We start from the raw sequence: 22,480 nt of genomic DNA, 5'->3' as shown, positions 1-22,480 counted from the left end.
AAAACTAAACCTAATCCTAATCTCAACTCCCAAACCTAAACCTAAACCTAAACTTGAAAACCCAAACCTAAACCCGTTCCCGAACCCAAACCTGATTTCCTAAACCTAAACCTTAACCTAATCTCAATTCCCTAAACCTATAGCTTATAACCTAAACCTAAACCTAAAGCTATAACTTAAAACCTAAACCTAAACCTAAAACCTAAATGTATTCTCAAATCCCTAAACCTAAACCTACAGTTAATCCTAATCTCAACTCCCTAACCTAACCCTAAACCTAACCATGAAAACCCATACCTAAACCCAATCCCGAACCCGAACCCGATTTCCTAAACCTAAACCTTAACCTATTCTCAATTCCCTAAACCTATAGCTTATAACCTGAACCTTAACCTAAACTTAAACCTAAACTGTAACCTAAAACTAAACCTAAACCTAAACCTATAACCTTAACCTTAACCTAAAACCTATGACCGAAAACCTTTACCTATAACCTATAACCTAAACTTATAACCAAAAACCTAACCTTCACCTAAACCTTAACCTATAACCTAAAACCTAAACCTAAACCTTAAACCTAAACCTACACCTAATCCTAATCTCAACTCCCTAACTTAAACCTAAACCTAAACTTGAAAACCCAAACCTAAACCCGATCCCAAACCCGAACCTAATTTCCTAAACCTAAACCTTAACCTATTCTCAATTCCCTAAACCTATAGCTTATAACCTAAACCTAAACCTTAACCTAAACCTATAACCTTAACCTAAATCAAAACCTATGACCTAAAACCTTAACCTATAACCTATAACCTAAACTTATAACCTATAACCAAACCTTAACATAAACCTAAAACCTAAACCTTAACATATAGCGTAAAACCTAAACCTAAAACCTAAATGTATTCTCAAATCCCTAAACCTAAACCTACACCTAATCCTAATCTCATCTCCCTTACCTAACCCTAAACCTAAACTTGAAAACCCAAGCATAAACCTGATCTCGAACCCGAACCCGATTTCCTAAACCTAAACCTTAACCTATTCTCAATTCCCTAAACCTATAACTTATAACCTAAACCTAAACCTTAACCTAAACGTAAACCTAAACCTAAACCTCTAACCTATAACCTAAACCTAAACCTAAAACCTAAAGGTATTCTCAAATCCCTAAACCTAAACCTACACTTAATCCTAATCTCAACCTCCTAACCTAAACCTAAACCTAAACTTGAAAACCCAAACCTAAACCCGATCCCGAACCCGAACTCGATTTCCTAAACCTAAACCTTAACCTATTCTCAATTCCCTAAACCTATAGCTTATAACCTAAACCTAAACCTTAACATAAACCTAAACCTAAACCTTAACCTAAACCTATAACCTTAACCTAAACCAAAACCTATGACCTAAAACCTTAACCTATAACCTATAACCTATAACCTAACCTTAACATAAACTTAAAACCTAAACCTGAACCTGTAACCTAAAACGTAAACCTAAACCTAAAACCTAAATGTATTCTCAAATCTCTAAACCTAAATCCACACCTAATCCTAATCTCAACTCCCTAACCTAAACCTAAACCTAAACTTGAAAACCCAAACCTTAAACCCGATCCCGAACCCGAACCCGATTTCCTAAACCTAAACCTTAACCTATTCTCAATTCCCTAAACCTATAGCTTATAACCTAAACCTAAACCTTAACGTAAACCTAAACCTAAACCTTAACCTAAAATGTGAGACCTGTCCTGAGTTCGCATGTGTGCATTTGTGTGTGTGAGTATGCATCTCATGTATTTTGGTCCCGCGGTCCTACAGGTCAAATTTCGGCGACCCGCGACCTTCGGATAGTGATTGCGGTCACCCTTGAGTTTAGTCACGTAGACCCGACTCGGATTAACCCAAGACCTATGCCATTGTGACCGCATCGTCGCCGCGGTTCCAGCGCCGCTTCTCATGCGTAAATCCGGCATGTCCATCAAAAGTTATGGGCCGCGCATTATTTGGACCGTTGATTGCATTTTTGGTGGGACCCACCTGATTGCACATTTCCCCATGTGCACTATTCCCCATGTAAGCTACCTTTAGCCTAGCAATGATGGCTTCTTTTCTCAAGAAAACCATGATGAGATTAGCTTCTCTAGGCAATGATGAGCCACCTTATCCCATGAGCAATGATTATTTCTCTTTTCAAAAATTCATCTTTTTCTAAGAAAGCAATCATTTCAACCTTAGAAACTCTCTCATCTCCCTCTCTCTTTCTTCATTTCTCTCTTCTCCTCTTTGCAAATGTCCTCCATTGCTGAATTTTTCCAGCCCTCTTTCCTCTTCTTTCCCCCTAGATCTAACCATCAAAGATCCATCATCACCATTGAACCTCCTTCCTTGAAGCTTAAGGAGCATGGTGGTTGAAGAATCTTGAAGATCCAACAAGTGGGTGAGCATGTAGGATAGATTGCATGGTTCTTATTGTCATAGATCTTTTGTTGCTTCATCTGGAGAGTGTAGGACTCACCACATCAATGGTGAAGGTCCACCACTACTTGGATAAGGTTTTTTTTAGCCATCACTTGCATGCATGTGATCTTGATGGGGCCATTCTCCATGGACCCCATCTTGATGAGATTTCCTTTATTCCTCTCTTCTCCACTTTCTATGGTTTGGATGTAATGATTATGTGGCCCACCTAATGTGCCATGCAACCAGAATTTTTAAATTTTTGGGACATCCAGGCCCAAGTTGTTGGACACCCAGGCCCAACTGTGCTGCCTAATTTTGTTGTTGATTTGGAAAGCCTTTGGGCCTGATTTTATGGATTTTCTTGGGGAGGTGCTGGGCTTGGGAGTTGTGTGACACATCAGGGTGGACCCCACCTTATGAAATCTATGATTTATTTCCCATTTATTAAGTTTTTGGGCTGATCTAGACAGCAACATGTTGCTGTCCAGATTGCTGGAATTTTTTTATGCTGTAATGTATGTGTTGTAGGCCTTGTTTGTGGTCTCCTTTTTCCTGATTTCTTAGAGTTCTCTTTGAGGTGTGGACCCCACCTAAAAGTATGCTAAACCTCAGCTTCAAATGTCCCTATTTGATCACCCAAAAGGGTGGGCCAAGGAGGGTGGACGGTCCAGATTTTTCTGGACTGTCTAGCTACACTGTTTGCTGGAAACTCATAAATATCAGCCTGATTTTGAAATGCTGGGCCACCTTTGTGGACCCCACCTTACTGTATACTTGTATAGGAAGGTTGGCCTTATATTTTTCCAAATTTACATAGACCTGGGCCTACTCAAATGGGGTGCTAAAGTCAGGGACAGCAGCATTGCTGCAGCAGGAAAATAAAAATCTGGACCTTGCTGTCCATAAATTGCATGAGTTAAATAAAATATTTTTACTATCCCAAAAATCCTAAATTTTTGTAGGGAGGTGTCCCACCTATGGTAGGACCTATCCACATAATTTCAGGAACAAGGAATCCTATTTGGGCATCCAAAAGGGGGGGCCAACATACTGGACTGCCAGAAATTTCTGCTGTGCAGTCCAGCAGCATAGTCCCATAAAAATAATATTAAAAAAATAATTTCTAAGAAGGTGGGCCATATTTCTGGATGCCAACTTGTTTTAGGCTTGATGAGAGACCTTGGGTCCAAATTTCAGGAATTTTGGAGGCCCAGAACCCACCCATTGGATGGCCCAAATTCAGGACAGTTATATTCCAGCAATATTTCACCCTGGATAGATTGTATTCTTTAAATTAATTTAAATACTTCTGAGTATCCTAAAATCATGAAAATTTACAGAGAGGTGGTCCACCCATGATGGGACTCACCTACAAATTTTTGGGTCCAATGGAGCCCTGTGTACACCGTGACAAGTGCTGGAATGGCTCACCACGTCCAGGTGTCCCGATTCACCAGATTTTCTTGATGGTCTGTTTTATTTAAATTAATTAAAATACTTCTGACCGTCCAAAAATCATAAAATTTTGAGGAATCGTGGTCCACTTATGGGAGGAACATATTGTAAATTTTCATGGCCATCAGGCCCCCTGTACTGACCGTGGTGTGGCCTGCAAGCTTGGGTCAGTTTTGGGCCAGATACTCAGGCCCGTAGGACTACCCATCACGGGACGCCCCTACCTTGGGCTGTTGCTGGGCCTGTATTCCAGCGGCATGGCCCACTTCTAATATGTGTTGTGCATTCCCCTCTCATCCGGTGGGACCCACTATGATATGTGTGGGTCACCATGGGCTAGTAACCCATCTGAATTACATAAATTTCTGGATTCCAGCAGGCCCAGGAAGTGGGTGGGCTGAAATTCCAGTAAGGGGCCCAAATTTACTCCATAGTTGATTGTTTTGGAGCTGTTGTGGCCCACCAGATTTAAGGGAGTATTGCACACACTCCTTACCTTATTTCCTTAGACACTTTTGGGCATAATTAGTTCCTCTTAAGGCCCACCTTTGTGGTGATGTTGGGGGTTAGCCTTAACCAGATTTTTGGTAGTTTGTAGGCCCAATGGGCTGGAAACCTATTTCTTGAGCCCAAGATCGTGTAGGGCCTGACCTTATTATTTCACGGGACCAACAGGCCGTCTACAGGCTGACCGTGTGTATTTATTAGCCGTGATGCCCTCATGAAATGCTTAATTATGGGCTGACTTGCGGGGCCCACATAAATGTATAGTGTGGAGGGCCTTGCTAAGTCTTTGGGCTGATGTGGTAAGGCCCACACTGTCAGTATATGCCTTGCATATGTGTATTCTTGGGTTTATGGGCTGCCCTCAAGCCCACCATAATGTATGAATTGGATGACTTTTGTTTTGGGCTATTTCTTTAGGGCCCATTATGTGATATAGTATATGCATGTTTGTGTTAGCAAGTAGGCCTTGTGGACTCAGTTCTTTTGGATAGGCCCACTGATCTTGAGCCTATACTCTCCTATCTATTGTGATGGGCTTAGGGGCAATTATACACAAGAAGTCGGGCCCTTGGCTGCCCATTAAACTGACCCTATACTTAGGCCAAAAGTGAGGCCCAACTCACTTGTGTTAAATGTGAAACTTGCCCATGTAAATGAATTACTAGGCTGCCCATGAAGCCCACCACAATATGTGGAATTATGACCTTTGTGGTTGGGCCTAAACCTTACTTGAGGGCCCACTATATGGCTTATGAGTTGGGCTTGGTGTATGGCCTACTAGTCCACGCATTGCTTAGGCCTTAGATCTTTCATTATATGGGTAGTGGTGAGCTACCTCTTGGAAACCAGTTGAGGTTGGATGTCCTCCTGGGTGATCCTAAGGTAAGCTCATAGGTTTCTCTATGGGTGGTTAAAGGCCCACCATAGACCTTAGGCTATTTATTTAAGGCTCAATATGCATGTATGTGGAACCTACCTTAATGCATGTTTGGTCCAGGCCGTCCAAGCCTTGGATCGTCCGATTGTGGAAGCACTCTCTGCCTTGGGTTGCTGCTGGACTCACAATCCAGTAACAGGCCCACTTGATCTTTTCATGATATATACACACTCTCCATCTGGTGGGGTTCCCCAGTGAGTATAGTTGGCCTTCATGAGATTATTTCCACATACTCAACTAATTTCTGGACCTTAGTAGGCCCAGGAAGTCAAACGGGCCAAAAGTTTATCAAAGGGCCTTCAATGTACAATTTTATGGTTACAACTTTATTTGGCTGTGGGGCTCACCATATTGAGAATTTGTGTACGTGTTACATGCTTATGCTTTCTTATAATCCTTGGGTTTAATCAGTGCATTCTTTTGGGTCACTTTTAGTGATCTTATGAAGACCCCATCTTAAGATCAGAATTTTGGGACATCCAGTGAGCCCAGATTGGGCAGGGACATCCTAGCTTGGCCCAACCATACATTGGGCCGACTTCCACCATTTTGATGGACTTGTGGGCTGAGGTAAGGATAGTATTGGGCCCTCGGTTGCCTACTTAAATTACTAATTATTGGGCTGATGTAGTGGGGCCCATTTCATCCAAACTTAAACCTATTTTTGGGCCGTATATTGTGTACGCGGGCTTCCCACCAAGTCCAACTTAATGCATGGATTCTATGGCCATTGGGAATTGGGCCTTGGGCCTTAATTCTCCTCTTAGAGCCCATGTTGTTAAAAGTGGTATTATATCTTTTTATGGCCTATTATGAGGAATATATGTATGTGGTTACTTTTATTTTTATCTTAAATGTAGGCCTTGGGCCTTTTATTCATATAGTTCATGGTAGATATGCCTTTTTGGGGAATGGTGGTTAAATGTCCCCATTATGGACCCCTCTAGGTCCGGTTGTATTTAAAAGTGATTGGATACTTATCTTAGACAGTTGCTAGGCTCATTTCTATATTACTTAGACCCGTAGTTGTATGCTTAGTCTTATGGGCTACCCCAGGTAAATGGGCCCCCACTAGAGGTGGGATTCCTTATGGATATTGTCTAAGTACCTAGTCTTGGTTCCTTCTTGGATAGGAGGAATGTAATTTACTTTGTATATCGCCGCATGATACGCCTAGACCCATCTTCATGACCCATGTGCATCATTGTATGCTTGGATGACACTGTGTGTGTGGTTATGCTTGTGCCATTGGGCATTGCATGCTGTCTTCCCGAGGGACGTAATATTCCCTTTTGAGCATGTTGGATGTTTGGAATTGATGCATAGTTGATTGTGTGATTCATGCATCTGGCATTGCATAATATGAGCATTATCACCCTTGCTTCATCAGGGTTGTAGCCTCCACAGTTACATCGTGGATGGCCATGTTTAGACACCGAAAATGTTACTTGAGCATACCGGGTGCATAGGATGCCCATGGGTGAAATTCCTAAAACTTCCATGGTACCAAGGATCTGCTCCAACGCCGTGACCGGGTGGAATATATGAGCGCACGAGGGCCTTATACCATTAGGCCGCGACTCCCACTATCGTGTAGTCGGTTGGATAGGGGTGTGGCCTTACTCGCCTGATGTAAGAGGGCATTGCTAGGAGTTCGACCAGCTCGTGAATGGGTCCGCTACCGTCGGGCCTTGGTGGTGATTGTTGTCCACAAGCGGGTAGTGAGGTCTCTTACGCTCGTTTGATGGTGCGAGAGAGCGTTCAGCAGTGTAACGGACCCCGGTGATTTCCTTATGATTGGAAATATACTTGACATACGGTTTAGTTATGAGCACTGGCATTACTTGCATCGCATTAGTATTGGTTATGTAAGCCCCTTCATGCATTGCCTTGGTATGGCGTCCAGTACTCATTGCATCATATTCATGATAAGCCTTGATAAGGCTAGTGATATTCTCATTGAGCATGTCTCCTTCCTGTATCTCCTATTATTCTTCTGTGCACTATTATCACACACTTACACCACCCTCTAAGCTTCTATAAGCTTATGCACGATTGATGCGTGTAGGAGATCCTAGGCAGGTGTCGCAGTGGTAGAGTTTGGATTAGAGCTGAGCTTGAGGACCCAGTGTTGCATCATTCCTTTCTTTCTTCTATTATCTTATGTATGTCCTTTTGGACCTCATGTAAACTTGTAAAAGTTCAAATTCTTAGTGGATTTTGTGATATGTGCCTTTTTTTATTCTCAGATTTACTTGTTATGATCTTGGGTATGCTCGTATTGGAAATTGTTATATTGTTATGGAAATCCTCCTTGTAGGATCCCAGGATCGGAACCTCCTTCAGGAGCCGAGAATGGGGTACTACGGAGGCTGTTGCGGCCAGAATCGGCCATCGGGTTCCTTGTGAATCCGGTTACCGAGTCTGGGGCGTGACATAAACCTAAACCTAAACCTATACCCTATAACCTAAACCTAAACCTAAAACCTAAATGTATTCTCAAATCTCTAAACCTAAACCTTCACCTATTCCTAATCTCAACTCCCTAACCTAAACCTAAACCTAAACTTGAAAACACAAACCTAAACCTGATCCCGAACCCGAACCCGATTTCCTAAACCTGAATCTTAACCTATTCTCAATTCCCTAAACCTATAGCTTATAACCTAAACCTAAACCTTAACCTAAACCTGAACCTAAAACTAAACCTAAACCTAAACCTATAATCTTAAGCTAAACAAAACTTATGACCTAAAACCTTAACTTATAACCTATAACCTAAACTTGTAACCTATAACCTAATTTTAACCTTAACCTAAACCTAAAACCTAAACCTTAACCTAAAACCTAAACCTAAACGTAAAACCTAAATGTATTCTCAAATCCCTAAACCTAAACATACACCTAATCCTAATCTCAACTCCCTAACCTAAACCTAAACTTAAACTTGAAAACCCAAACCTAAACCCGATCCTGAACCCGAACCCGATTGCTGTAATAATGTAGCCCAACACATGGCAACAAACAAAAATGTATCCCTTTTAACACATGCCCCTTTTTACAAAGCTTTAATTTTTGTTGTTGTTTCTATTAACTTGAATTGAAAAACTTTTTTGCATTATTTACTTGCATTAGTTTTATTTTAATGATCAGTTTTATTTTAAAAAAGTGTGCCCACTTTTTGGGAAGAAGTTTCTGCAATTCTTCATGATTATAATTATAATGTTTTGTTGGTTAAATATTTTTTTATTAGATGAAAGACAAAAAGAAAATTGTTGCTGATTTTTTTCTTTTTTCTATTTATGATGTTGAACTTATATATATTTATGAGTGGATGAATGTAATGTGGATAAGATTGTTTGTGTTTGGATGGATGTAGTTTATGTTTGGATGAATGTAGTTTATGTTTGGATGGATTTACATAGTTTGGGTTTAGATGGATGTGAATGTGAATATGATGAAATATATTATATAAAAGGTGTATATCAGGAAGAATACGATGAAATATATTGTAACAGGTGTATATCGACTGATATTTTTCTAAATATTCAAATATGAGACGGTTGAAGACCGTCCTTTTAAGGGTCATAAGAGACGGTCCATAACTGTCCTTTTAAGGGTCATAAGAGACGGTTCGTAGCAGTCTTTTCTAGGGATGGTCCATGTTCATCCTTTTAAGGCTTATAAGAGACGGTTCATAGCAGTCCTTTTAAAGGACGGTCCATGATCGTCCTTTTAAGGGTCATAAGAGACGGTTCATAGCAGTCCCATTGAAGGATGGTCCATGACTATCCTTTTAAGGGTCATAAGAGACGGTTCATGACAATCCTTTTTAACGATGGTCCATGACTGTCCTTATTACAGACGGTCCATGACCGTCCTTTAAATGTCAATAAGAACGACGGTTCATGACCGCCCTTTAAATGTCAATAAGAATTACAGTTCATGACCGTCCTTCAAGCAATATGACGCCCCAAAATATAACAGCCCATGCGATGGTTCAAAACTATCCATTTTAGTAATTTGCGACGGTTTTTAACCGTCTTTTTTTCGTTGTTTTGGCATAGTGTAGGTTTAAGTTATAGGTTTAGGTTATAGGTTATAGGTTATAGGTTTAGGTTTGGGTTATACGTTTTGGGATTTGAGAATAGGTTTAGGTTTAGGTTTAGGAAATCGAGTTCAGGTTTGGGATCGGGTTTAGGTTTGGGTTTTCAAGTTTAGGTTTTGGTTAGGGAGTTGAGATTAAGTTTAGGTGTAGGTCTAGGCTTAGGGATTTGAGAATACATTTAGGTTTTAGGTTTAGGTTTAAGTTTAGGTTTTAGGTTTAGGTTAAGGTTTTAGTTATAGGTTATAGCTAAAATGATTTGTAGGTTTAGGTTTAGAGTGTAGGTTTAGGTTTAATGATTTGTCAGGCCTGTGTCCTAGTGGCCATTTTGTTCCTTAAGGCCCTATGGTCCTCCCGCGCTACGCCAAAACTGTGAAAAAAGGACGGTCTAAAATCATTTCAAATGAGAAAAAAGGACGGTCATGGACCGTCGCATGGGCTGTCAAATTTTGACGTGTCGCATTACTTAAAGGACGGTCGAAAACCGTCATTCTTATTGACAAAAAAAGGGCGGTCATGGACTGTCTCTTATGAGCCTTCAAAGGACGGTCATGGACCGTCCTTAAAAAGGACTGTCATAGATCGTCTCTAATGAGCCTTCAAAGGATGGCCATGGACCGTCCTTTAAAAGGACGGTCATGGACCGTCCTTAAAAAGGACTGTCATGGACCGTCTCTTATGGCCCTTCAAAGGACAGTTATAGACCATCCTTTAAAAGGACGGTCATGGATCGTCCTTAAAAAGGACTGTCATGGACCGTCTCTTGTGAGCCTTCAAAGGACGGCCACAGACCGTCCTTAAAAAGGACTGTAATGGACCGTCCCTTATGGGCCTTCAAAGCACATTTTTAAATTTAAGAGGATCAATATACACCTGTTACAATATATTTCATCGTATTCTTCTTGATATACACCTGTTATATAATATATTTCATCATATTCACATTCATATCCATCTAAACCCAAACTATGTAAATCCAACATAAACTACATTCATCCAAATATAAACTACATCCATCCAAACACAAACAATCTTATCCACATTACATTCATCCACGCATAAATACATATAAGTTTAACATCATAAATAAAAAAAGGAAAAAAATCAGCAATAATTTTCTTTTTACCTTTTATATGTAAAAAAAATATATTAAACCAAGAAAACATTATAATTCAGAATCATGAAGAATTGCATAAACTTCCTCCAAAAAAATGGGCACTTTTTAAAAATAAAATTGATCATTAATATAAAACTAATGTAAGCAAATAATGCAAAAAAGTGTTTCAATTCAAGTTAATAGAAACAACAACAAAAATTAAAGCTCTGTAAAAAGGAGCATGTGTTTTTGGGTTTTCAAGTTTAGGTTTAGGTTTAGGTTAGAGAGTTGAGATTATGATTAGGTGTAGGTCTAGGTTTAAGGATTTGAGAATACATTTAGGTTTTAGGTTTAGGTTTAGGTTTTAGGTTTTAAGTTATAGGTTTAGGTTTAGGTTTAGGATTAGGTTTTAGGTTATAGGTTATAAGTTTAGGTTATAGGTTATAGGTTATAGGTTAAGGTTTAGGTTATAGGTTTTGGTTTAGGTTTAGGTTTATGTTAAGGTTTAGGTTTAGGTTATAGGTTTAGGTTAAGGTTTAGGTTTTAGTTATAGGTTATAGCTTTAGGGAATTGAGAATAGGTGAAGGTTAAGGTTTAGGTTTAGAAAATCGGGTCCGGGTTCGGGATCGGGTTTAGGTTTGGATTTTCAAGTTTAGGTTAGGGAGTTGAGATTAGGATTAGGTGTAGGTTTAGGTTTAAGGATTTGATAATACATTTCAATTTTAGGTTTCGGTTTAGGGTTTAGGCTTAGGTTTAGGTTATAGGTTTAAGTTATAAGTGTAGGTAATAGGTTTAGGTTTAGGTTAGGGAATTGAGAATAGGTTAAGGTTTAAATTTAGGAAATCAGGTTCGAGTTTGGGATCGTGTTTAGGTTTGGGTTTTCAAGTTTAGGTTTAGGTTTAGGTTTAGGTTAGGGAGTTGAGATTAGGATTAGGTATAGGTTTAGGTTTAGAGATTTGAGAATACATTTTGGTTTTAGGTTTAGGTTATAAGCTATAGGTGTAAGGAATTGAGAATAGGTTAATGTTTAGGTTTAGGAAATCGGGTTCGGGTTCGGGATCGGGTTTAGGTTTGGCTTTTCAAGTTTAGGTTTATGTTTAGGTTTAGGTTAGGGAGTTGAGATTAGGATTAGGTGTAGGTTTAGGTTTAGGGATTCGAGAATACATTTAGGTTTTAGGTTTAGGTTTAGGTTATAGGTTATTGGTTTAGGTTAAGTGTGAGACCCAACTTGAGTTCGCATGTGTGCATGTGTGTGTGTGAGTATGCATTCCGTCCATCTTGATCCCGCGGTCCTACCGGTCGAATCCCGGTGACCCATGACCCTTGGATAGTGTTTGCGGTCATCCGTGAGCCCAGTCATGAAGACCCGACTCGGATCGAGTTGAGACCTATACCATTATGACCGCATTGTCGCCGCGGTTCCAACGGCCCATCTTGTGCATCCATCCGATGTGTAGATCGTAAGTTGGGTGCATTTCATTTTCTAAGCCCTTGTCATGATCATGCGGCCCACCTAGGGTTGGTGTGCATGGATTTCTAGGTAGGTCCCATCTCTTGGAACTATTTCCAACACACACTACACACACACACAACCTAGGCCCTATCCCTACACCACCCATCTCTAAAACACCACCCGCTAACCTAAAAAGCCTACTAACCCTACAACATTGTTTCTAACTCCCTATTACCATGATTTCTCTTCTCTATCCTAGGTAAGAAACTCATCATTACTTAGCTTAAAAGAGATTTTTCTCTCTTTCCCTCTCATTTCTCTCTCTCTTCTCTTCTTCCCTAGCAACATTCCTCCAAAAAATTTCAAATTCTCCAGCCCCTTCTCCTCCTTTTTCCTCTTAATCCATCCATTAAAAATCCATCTCATCTATCTATCTTGGTTCCTTGGAGCATTTGGAGCTTGGTGATCCAAGTTTTGGTGAAGATATATAGGTGGGTGCTTCTTTATTCCATGCAATATCCCTTCCATAGTGTAGATCTTCTTCTTCTTTCATTCGAAAAGTGTAGGACCCACCAATCAATGGTGGAGATCCTACACAATTCCTTGGATGTGGCCAAATGGTCCATCTTATGCATGCATGTCCCATGCATGGGGTTTCCTCTTGATGGACCCCATCATGGAGGGTTCTCCACATTCCATAACTTGATGGGTCATCTAGACCCTTGCATCATGGTTGAGATGGTATCTCATCCATTCATCTCAAGTGTAGATTATGCATGATGAAGATTCATGGTGAAATATAGATGGAAATGTAATGTATGCGTGTGATTGTGTTGGGGAAGGCTCAATAGTGACGGAGCCTTCTCCCAATGGCCGGAATATTTTTATTTCTCTTATTCTACCTTTCCTATGATTGCTGATGATGTGTGTGGTCCACTTGGTGGGCCTGAACAGTCTAGAAAAGTCCAGCTAGGTTGGGACATCCATACCCACCTACACTATGGTTGGGTGTCCCATTTATTGACCTTTATTGATGTATGCAAGTGTGGTAATGTCACGCCCCAGACTCGGTAACCGGATTCACAAGGAACCCGATGGCCGGTTCTGGCCGTAACAGCCTCCGTAGTACCCCATTCTCGGCTCCTGAAGTAGGTTCCGATCCTGGGATCCTACAAGGAGGATTTCCATAACAATATAACCATTTCCAATACGAGCATACCCAAGATCACAACAAGTAAATCTGAGAATAAAAAAGGCACATATCACAAAATCCACTAAGAATTTGAACTTTTACAAGTTTACATGAGGTCCAAAAGAACATACATAAGATAATAGAAGAAAGAAAGAAAGGATGCAATACTGGGTCCTCAAGCTCAGCTCTAATCCAAACTTTGGCGCCTACCTAGAGTCTCCTGCACGCATCAATCGTGCATAAGCTTATAGAAGCTTAGAGGGTGGTGTAAGTGTGTGATAATAGTGCACAGAAGAATAACAGGAGGTACAGGGAAGGAAATATGCTCAATGAGAATATCACTAGCCTTACCAAGGCTTATCATGAGTACGATGAAATGAGTACTGGACGCCATACCAAGGCAATGCATGAAGGGGCTTACACAGCCAATGCTAATGCGATGCAAGTAATGCCAGTGCTCATATCCAAACCATATGTCAAGTGCATTTCCAATCATAAGGAAATCACCGAGGTCCATTACACTACTGAATGACTCCCGCCCTACAGACCCCGCACAGTCAAACGAGCGTAAGAGACTTCACTACCCGCCTGTGGACAGCCAATCACCAGCAAGGCTTGACGGTAGCGGACCCATTCACAAGCTGGTCAGACTCAGCCTAGCTATTGCCCTCTTTCTCTCAGATAGGTAAGGCCACACCCCAACCAATCAACTATACGACAGTGGGAGTTGCGGCCTAAAGGTGTAAGGCCCTCGTGCGCTCATATATTCCACTCGGTCACGGCGTTGGAGCAGATCCTTGGTACCATGGAAGTTTTGGGAATTTCACCCATGGGCATCCTATGCACCCAGTATGCTCAAGTAACATTTCCGGTGTCCAAACATGGCCATCCATGATGTATCTGTGGAGGCTACAACCCTGATGAAGCAAGGGTGATAATGCTCATATATTATGCAATGCCAGATGCATGAATCACACAATCAACTATGCATCAATTCCAAGCATCCAACATGCTCAAGAGGGAATATTACGTCCCTCGGGAAGACAGCATGCAATGCCCAATGGCACAATCATAACCACACACACAGTGTCATCCAAGCATACAATGATGCACATGGGTCATGAAGATGGGTCTAGGCGCATCGTGCGGCGATATACAAAGTAAATTACATTCCTCCTATCCAAGAAGGAACCAAGACTAGGTACTTAGACAATATCCATAAGGAATCCCACCTCTAGTGGGGGCCCATTTACCTGGGGTAGCCCATAAGACTAAGCATACAAGTACGGGTCTAAGTAATATAGAAATGAGCTTAGCAACTGTCTAAGATAAGTATCCAATCACTTTTAAATACAACCGGACCTAGAGGGGTCCATAATGGGGACATTTAACCACTAATCTCCAAAAAGGCATATCTACCATGAACTATATGGATAAAAGGCCCAAGGCCTACATTTAAGATAAAAAAATAAAAGTAACCACATACATATATTCCTCATAATAGGCCATAAAAAGATATAATACCACTTTTAACAATGTGGCTCTAAGAGGAGAATTAAGGCCCAAGGCCCAATTTCCAATGGCTATAGAATCCATGCATTAAGTTGGACTTGGTGGGCAGCCCGCGTACACAATATATGGCCCAAAAATAGGTTTAAGTTTGGATGAAATGGGCCCCACTATATCAGCCCAATAATTAGCAATTTAAGTAGGCAACCGAGGGCCCAATATTATCCTTACCTCAGCCCACAAGTCCATCAAAATGGTGGAAGTCGGCCCAATGTATGGTTGGGCCAAGCTGGGATGTCCCTGCCCAATCTGGGCTCACTGGATGTCCCAAAATTTTGATCTTAAGATGGGGTCCTCATAAGATCACTAAAAGTGACCCAAAGAATGCACTGATTAAGCCCAAGGATTATAAGAAAGCATAAGCATGTAACACGTACACAAGTTCTCAATATGGTGAGCCCCACAACCAAATAAAGTTGTAACCATAAAATTGTACATCGAAGGCCCTTTGATAAACTTTTGGCCCATTTGACTTCCTGGGCCTGCTAAGGTCCAGAAATTAGTTGAGTATGTGGAAATAATCTCATGAAGGCCAACTATACTCACTGGGGAACCCCACCAGATGGAGAGTGTGTATATATCATGAAAAGATCAAGTGGGCCTGCTACTGGATTGTGAGTCCAACAGCAACCCAAGGCAGAGAGTGCTTCCACAATCGGGCGATCCAAGGCTTGGACGGCTTGGACCAAACATGCATTAAGGTAGATTCCACATACATGCACATTGAGCCTTAAATAAATGTCCTAAGGTCTATGGTGGGCCTTTAACCACCCATAGAGAAACCTATGAGCTTACCTTAGGATCACCCAGGAGGACATCCAACCTCAACTGGTTTCCAAGAGGTAGCTCACCACTACCCATATAATGAAAGATCTAAGGCCTAAGCAATGTGTGGACTAGTAGGCCATACACCAAGCCCAACTCATAAGCCATATAGTGGGCCCTCAAGTAAGGTTTGGGCCCAACCACAAAGGTCATAATTTCACATATTGTGGTGGGCTTCATGGGCAGCCCAGTAATTCATTTACTTGGGCAAGTTTCACATTTAACACAAGTGAGTTGGGCCTCACTTTTGGCCTAAGTATAGGGTCAGTTTAATGGGCAGCCAAGGGCCCGACTTCTTGTGTATCATTGCCCCTAAGCCCATCACAATAGATAGGAGAGTATAGGCTCAAGATCAATGGGCCTATCCAAAAGAACTGAGTCCACAAGGCCTACTTGCTAACACAAACATGCATATACTATATCACATAATGGGCCCTAAAGAAATGGCCCAAAACAAAAGTCATCCAATTCATACATTATGGTGGGCTTGAGGGCAGCCCATAAACCCAAGAATACACATAGGCAAGGCCTATACTGACAGTGTGGGCCTTGCCACATCAACCCAAAGACTTAGCAAGGCCCTCCACACTATACATTTATGTGGGCCCCGCAAGTCAGCCCATAATTAAGCATTTCATGAGGGCATCACGGCTAATAAATACACACGGTCAGCCTGTAGACGGCCCGTTGGGCCCGTGAAATAATAAGGTCAGGCCCTACACAATCTTGGGCTCAAGAAATAAGTTTCCAGCCCATTGGGCGTATAAACTACCAAAAATCTGGTTAAGGCTAACCCACAACATCACCACAAAGGTGGGCCTTAAGAGGAACTAATTATGCCCAAAAATATCTAAGGAAATAAGGCAAGGAGTGTGTGCAATACTCCCTTAAATCTGGTGGGCCACAACAGCTCCAAAACAATCAACTATGGAGCAAATTTGGGCCCCTTGTTGGAATTCCAGCCCACCCACTTCCTGGGCCTGCTGGAATCCAGAAATTTATTTAATTCAGATGGGTTACTGGCCCACGGTTACCCACACATATCACAGTGGGTCCCACCGGATGAGAGGGAAATGCACAACACACATTAGAAGTGGGCCATGCCGCTGGAATACAGGCCCAGCAACAGCCCAAGGTAGGGGCGTCCCGTGGTGGGTAGTCCTACGGGCCTGAGTATCTGGCCCAAAAACTGACCCAAGTTTGTAGGCCACACCACGGTCAGTACAGGGGCCCGATGGCCATGAAAATTTACAAGATAGTCCTCCCATAGGTGGACCACGAATCCTCAAAATTTTGTGATTTTTGGACGATCAGAAGTATTTTAATTAATTTAAATAAATCAGACCATCAAGAAAATCTGGTGAATCGGGACACCTGGACGTGGTGAGCCATTCCAGCACTTGTCACGGTGTACACAGGGTTCCATTGGCCCCAAAAATTTGTAGGTGAGTCCCAACATAGGTGTACCATCTCTCTGTAAATTTTCATGATTTTAGGATACTCAGAAGTATTTAAATTAATTTAAAGAATACAATCTATCCAGGGTGAAATATTGCTGGAATATAACTGTCCTGAATTTGGGCCATCCAATGGGTGGGTTCTGGGCCTCCAAAATTCATGAAATTTGGACCCAAGGTCCCTCATCAAGCCTAAAACAAGTTGTCATCCAGAAATATGGCCCACCTTCTTAGAAATTATTTTTTTAATATTATTTTTATGGGACTATGCTGCTGGACTGCACAGCAGAAATTTCTGGCAGTCCAGTATGTTGGCCGCCCCTTTTGGATGCCTAAATAGGATTCCTTGGCCCTAAAATTATGTGGATAGGTCCTACCATAGGTGGGACACCTCCCTACAAAAATTTAGGATTTTTGGGATAGTAGAAATATTTTATTTAACTCATGAAATTCATGGACAGCAAGGTCCAGATTTTTATTTTCCTGCTGCAGCAATGCTGCTGTCCCTGACTTTATCACTCCATTTAAGTGGGCCCAGGTCTATGTAAATTTGGAAAAATGCAAGGCCAACCTTTCTATACAAGTATACAGTAAGGTGGGATCCACAAAGGTGGCCCATCATTTCAAAATCAGGCTGATATTTATGATTTTCCAGCAAACAGTGTAGCTGGACAGTCCAGAAAAATCTGGATCATCCACCCTCCTTGGCCCACCCTTTTGGGTGATCAAATAGGGACATTTGAAGGTGAGGTTTAGCATACTTTTAGGTGGGGTCCACACCTCAAAGAGAAGTCTAAGAAATCAGGAAAAAGGAGACCACAAACAAGGCCTACAACCCATACATTACAGCATAAAAAAATTCCAACAATCTGGACAGCAACATGTTGCTGTCTAGATCAGCCCAAAAGAATTAATAAATGGGAAATAAATCATAGATTCCACAAGGTGGGGTCCACCCTGATGTGTCACACAACTCCCAAGCCCAGCACCTCCCCAAGAAAATCCATAAAATCAGGCCCAAAGGCTTTCCAAATCAAGCAGCAAAACTAGGCAGCACAGTTGGGCCTGGGTGTCCAACAACTTGGGCCTGGATGTCCCAAAATTTAAAAATTCTGGTTGCATGGCACATCAGGTGGGCCACATAATCATTACATCCAAACCATAGAAAGTGGGGAAGAGAGGAATAAAGGAAATCTCATCAAGATGGGGTCCATGGAGAATGGCCCCATCAAGATCACATGCATGCAAGTGATGGCTAAAATAAACCTTATCCAAGGAGTGGTGGACCTTCACCATTGATGTGGTGAGTCCTACACTCTCCATATGAAGCAACAAAAGATCTATGACAATAAGAATCATGCAATTTATCCTACATGCTCACCCACTTGTTGGATCTTCAAGATTCTTCAACTACCATGCTCCTTAAGCTTCAAGGAAAGAGGTTCAATGGTGATGATGGATCTTTGATGGTTAGATCTAGGGGGAAAGAAGAGGAAAGAGGGCTGGAAAAATTCAGCAATGGAGGACATTTGCAAAGAGGAGAAGAGAGAAATGAAGAAGGAGAGAGGGAGATGAGAGAGTTTTTTAAGATGAAATGATTACTTTCTTAGAAAAAGATGAGTTTTGAAAAAAGAAAAGAATCATTGCTCATGGGATAGGGTGGCTCATCATTGCCTAGAGAAGCTAATCTCATCATGGTTTTCTTGAGAAAAGAAGCCATTATTGCTAGCCTAAAGGTGGCTTACATGGGGAATAGTGCACATGGGGAAATATGCAATCAGGTGGGTCCCACCAAAAATGCAATCAACGGTCCAAATAATGCGTGGCCCATAACTTTCGATGGACACGCCGGATTTATGCATGAGACGCGGCACTGGAATCGCGGCGACGATGCGGTCGGAATGGCATAGGTCTTGGGTCAATCCGAGTCAGGTCTACGTGACCAAACTCAAGGGTGACCGCAATCACTATCCGAAAGTCGCGGGTCGCCGAAATTTGACCGGTAGGACCGCGGGACCAAAATACATGAGATGCATACTCACACACACAAATGCACACATGCGAACTCGGGTCAGGTCTCACAGGTAACCTTGGGATTTGTTTTGGACATTTGTGGGGCCCATTAGGGAGGGCCATAACACCTAGTTCTTGGAGTATTCCCCTTTTTATTTAGCTTATATAATTAATTTTATCCAAGTACATGTTGCTGTCCAGAATTTTCTGGACAGTTTCTGGTTGATTTTGGACCAGATTTTGGGACTATTTGGGGGACTATTCATAACCACCAAATATACTTTTCTAAAAGGTGGGGATCTCATTTTGATTTCTCCCAAATTTCAGCCCAATCTGACATTCATAGGGGTCCCAAAGGTGTGGTCCAAGTGAGGTGGACAGTCTGGATTTTCTGTACTGTTCCAGCAGCAATCCACCCTGGACAGGTTAAAATTCCAAAATTTATTAAAATAATTTTGGGTGTGAAAAAATTATAAAAATTTATATAAAGGTGTACCACCCATGGTAGGACCTACCTACAAAATTTTGAGGCCAATGGACACCTGTACACACCATAGTGATGGCTGGACCGGCCCATTATAACATGGCGTCCAGATCAGTCCGATTTTCAGGACAGATAGATTTCTTTAAATGAATTAAATATTTATAAATGTCCAAAAATTTTGAAATTTTTTGAGAGTGTGTCCCACCTATGGTAGTATCACTCTGTAAAATTTTAGCTCCAACGGACTTCATTTGGGCGTCCAAAAGAATGGGCAAAGATAGTTGGACTGCCAGATTTTCTGCTGTACAGTCCAACAATATGCCTTAATAAAACTATAATTCAAAAATATTGTCTCTGATGGTGGGCCACCTTTTTGGGTTACCTCTCATTGTATGTATGATGAGGGACCTTGGCCCTCAATTTCCAGAGTTTTAGAGGCCCTGGACCCACTCCAATGGAGTGCCCAAATTTAAGACAGTAACATGTTATAATTATGCTTGGCCTTTGGGCTGAAATTTTGAGGAGTGAGGCCCACCACATTGTGAAGAACTTAGAGGGAATAATTTATACCTTTGGTTCCTTCAATGTTGGGCTTAATAAATGTACTTTTGAGGCCCACCACAGTTGAATTTTAATTTGGGTCCGTGAATGTAGCTAGTTGTTGAACTCTTTAGGCCCAATTGGGCTGAGACTTTTCAGATAGGCCCATTGAACTCATGGGCCATTTTTACCATAATATTGTGTTGGGTTAGTAGGCCGGATTACACAAGTAGATGGGCCCTTGGTTGCCCACCAAATCAAGTTTAATACTTGGGTTGGGTTGTAGGCCCAACTTACTTGACTAAGAGCAAGACATTTGCCCATGTGGTTTGAGCAATGGGTTGCCCACTAGGCCACCACAATATATGGGATTAGTGGCCTTTATGTTGGGCCCTAACCTTTCCCATATGGGCCCATAGTAGTATATATGGGTTGGGCTATGTGTGTTTTCCTTGGACCCACGTTGTAAATAGGCCTTGGGCCGCCTTTCTGAAGCCCAACATGAGTATTTGTGATATGATTATAGCTGCCCGTTTCTTATTTCTGATGTTGCGTGGGCCTTGGGCCTTGATCCATAATCAATTAGAGATGGGCTAACTCTTGGGGACCAATTGTGGTTAGATGTCTATATTGGTGGCCCTAAGGTAGGCCCATGGGCTTCTATAGGTGGTTAAAGGCCCACCATAGACCCTTGCTAGGCCCGTTTCATCTATTTAGGCCTATACCATTAGTCTCGTGGTCCTTAGTCTAGGTCCTTAGTCTCGTGGGCTACCCCAGGTATATGGGCCCCCACTCGAGGTTGTATTCCTTATGAGGAATTGGTTAAGTACCTAGACCCTTCATTGTTAAGTAGAGAGTTCATCTTCACCTCATCGGCACCCCGATTCATCTTCATGGCCCACTCCCATACGCATCATATGTATGATTGGTTGAGGTATGATTGGCCATGGCTGTGTCATTGTGTAGGACATGTTGCTATCTCCTCAAGAGATGGATACTTGGAATTGATGCATGTATGATTGTGTAATTCATGCATCTGGCATTGCATATCTTGTGGATATCCGCCCTTACTTCATCAGGGCCTTGCCTCCACAGGGGTATTCGTGGATGGCCGTATGTGTGGACACCGAAAATATTAGTTGAGCATATCGGGTGCATAGGATGCTCATGAGTGAAATTTCCAAAACTTCCATGGTACCAAGGATCTGCTCCAACGCCGTGACCGGGTGGAATACATGAGCGCACAAGGGCCTTATACCGTTAGGCCGCGACTCCCACTGTCGTGTAGTCGGTTGGATAGGGGTGTGGCCTTACCTGCCTGGTGTGAGGAGGCATTGCTAGGCTGAGTCTGACCAGCTTGTAAATGGGTCCGTTACCTTCAGGCTTTGTTGGTGATTGGTTGTCCACAGGTGGGTAGTGAGGTCTCTTACGCTCGTTTGACTGTGCGGGGTCTGCAGAGCGGTAGTCATTCAGCAGTGTAATGGACCCCGGTGATTTCCTTATGATTAAAAATGTACTTGACTTATGGTTTGGATATGAGCACTGACATTACTTGCATCGCATTAGCATTGGCTGTACAAGCCCCCCTTCATACATTGCCTTGGTATGGCACCCATTACTTATTGCATCGCATTCATGTGAAGCCTTAGTAAGATTAGTGATATGTTCATTGATCATGCTTCTCTCCTTATACCTCCCGCTATTCTTCTGTACACCATTGTCACACACTTACACCACCCTCTAAGCTTCTATAAGCTTATGCATGATTGATGCGTGCAGGAGACTCTAGGTAGGCACCGTAGCAGCAGAGCGTAGAGTAGAGTTGAGCAGTGAGGATTCCAGTGTTGCTAATTTCTCTCTCTTTTCCTTTTATTCTCATGTATGTCCTTTTGGACCTTTTGGATGATTGTAAAAGTTTAAATTTTTAGTGGATTTTGTGATGTGTGCCTTCGTTATTCTCAGATGTACTTGCTGTGATCTTGGGTATGCTCGCATTAGAAGTGATTATACTGTTATGAAAATTCTCCTTGTAGGATCCCAGGATCGGAACCTACCTTAGGAGCCGAGAATGGGGTACTACAGAGGCTGTTGCGGCCAGAACCGGCCATCGGGTTCCTTGTGAGTCCAGTTACCGAGTCTGGGGTGTGACATTAAGGTTTAGGTTTAGGTTATAAGCTATAGGTTTAGGGAATTGAGAATAGGTTAAGGTTTAGGTTTAGGAAATTGGGTTCGGGTTCGGGATCGAATTTAGGTTTAGGTTTTCAAGTTTAGGTTTAGGTTTAGGTTAGGGAGTTGAGATTAGGATTAGGTGTAGTTTTAGATTTAGGGATTTGAGAATACATTAGGTTTTAGGTTTAGGTTTAGGTTATATGTTATATAGGT

The sequence above is a fragment of the Magnolia sinica genome, chromosome 12 (genome assembly GCF_029962835.1).
Source record: "Magnolia sinica isolate HGM2019 chromosome 12, MsV1, whole genome shotgun sequence".
NCBI classification, from domain to species: domain Eukaryota; kingdom Viridiplantae; phylum Streptophyta; class Magnoliopsida; order Magnoliales; family Magnoliaceae; genus Magnolia; species Magnolia sinica.
This window is presented reverse-complemented; position numbering follows the sequence as displayed.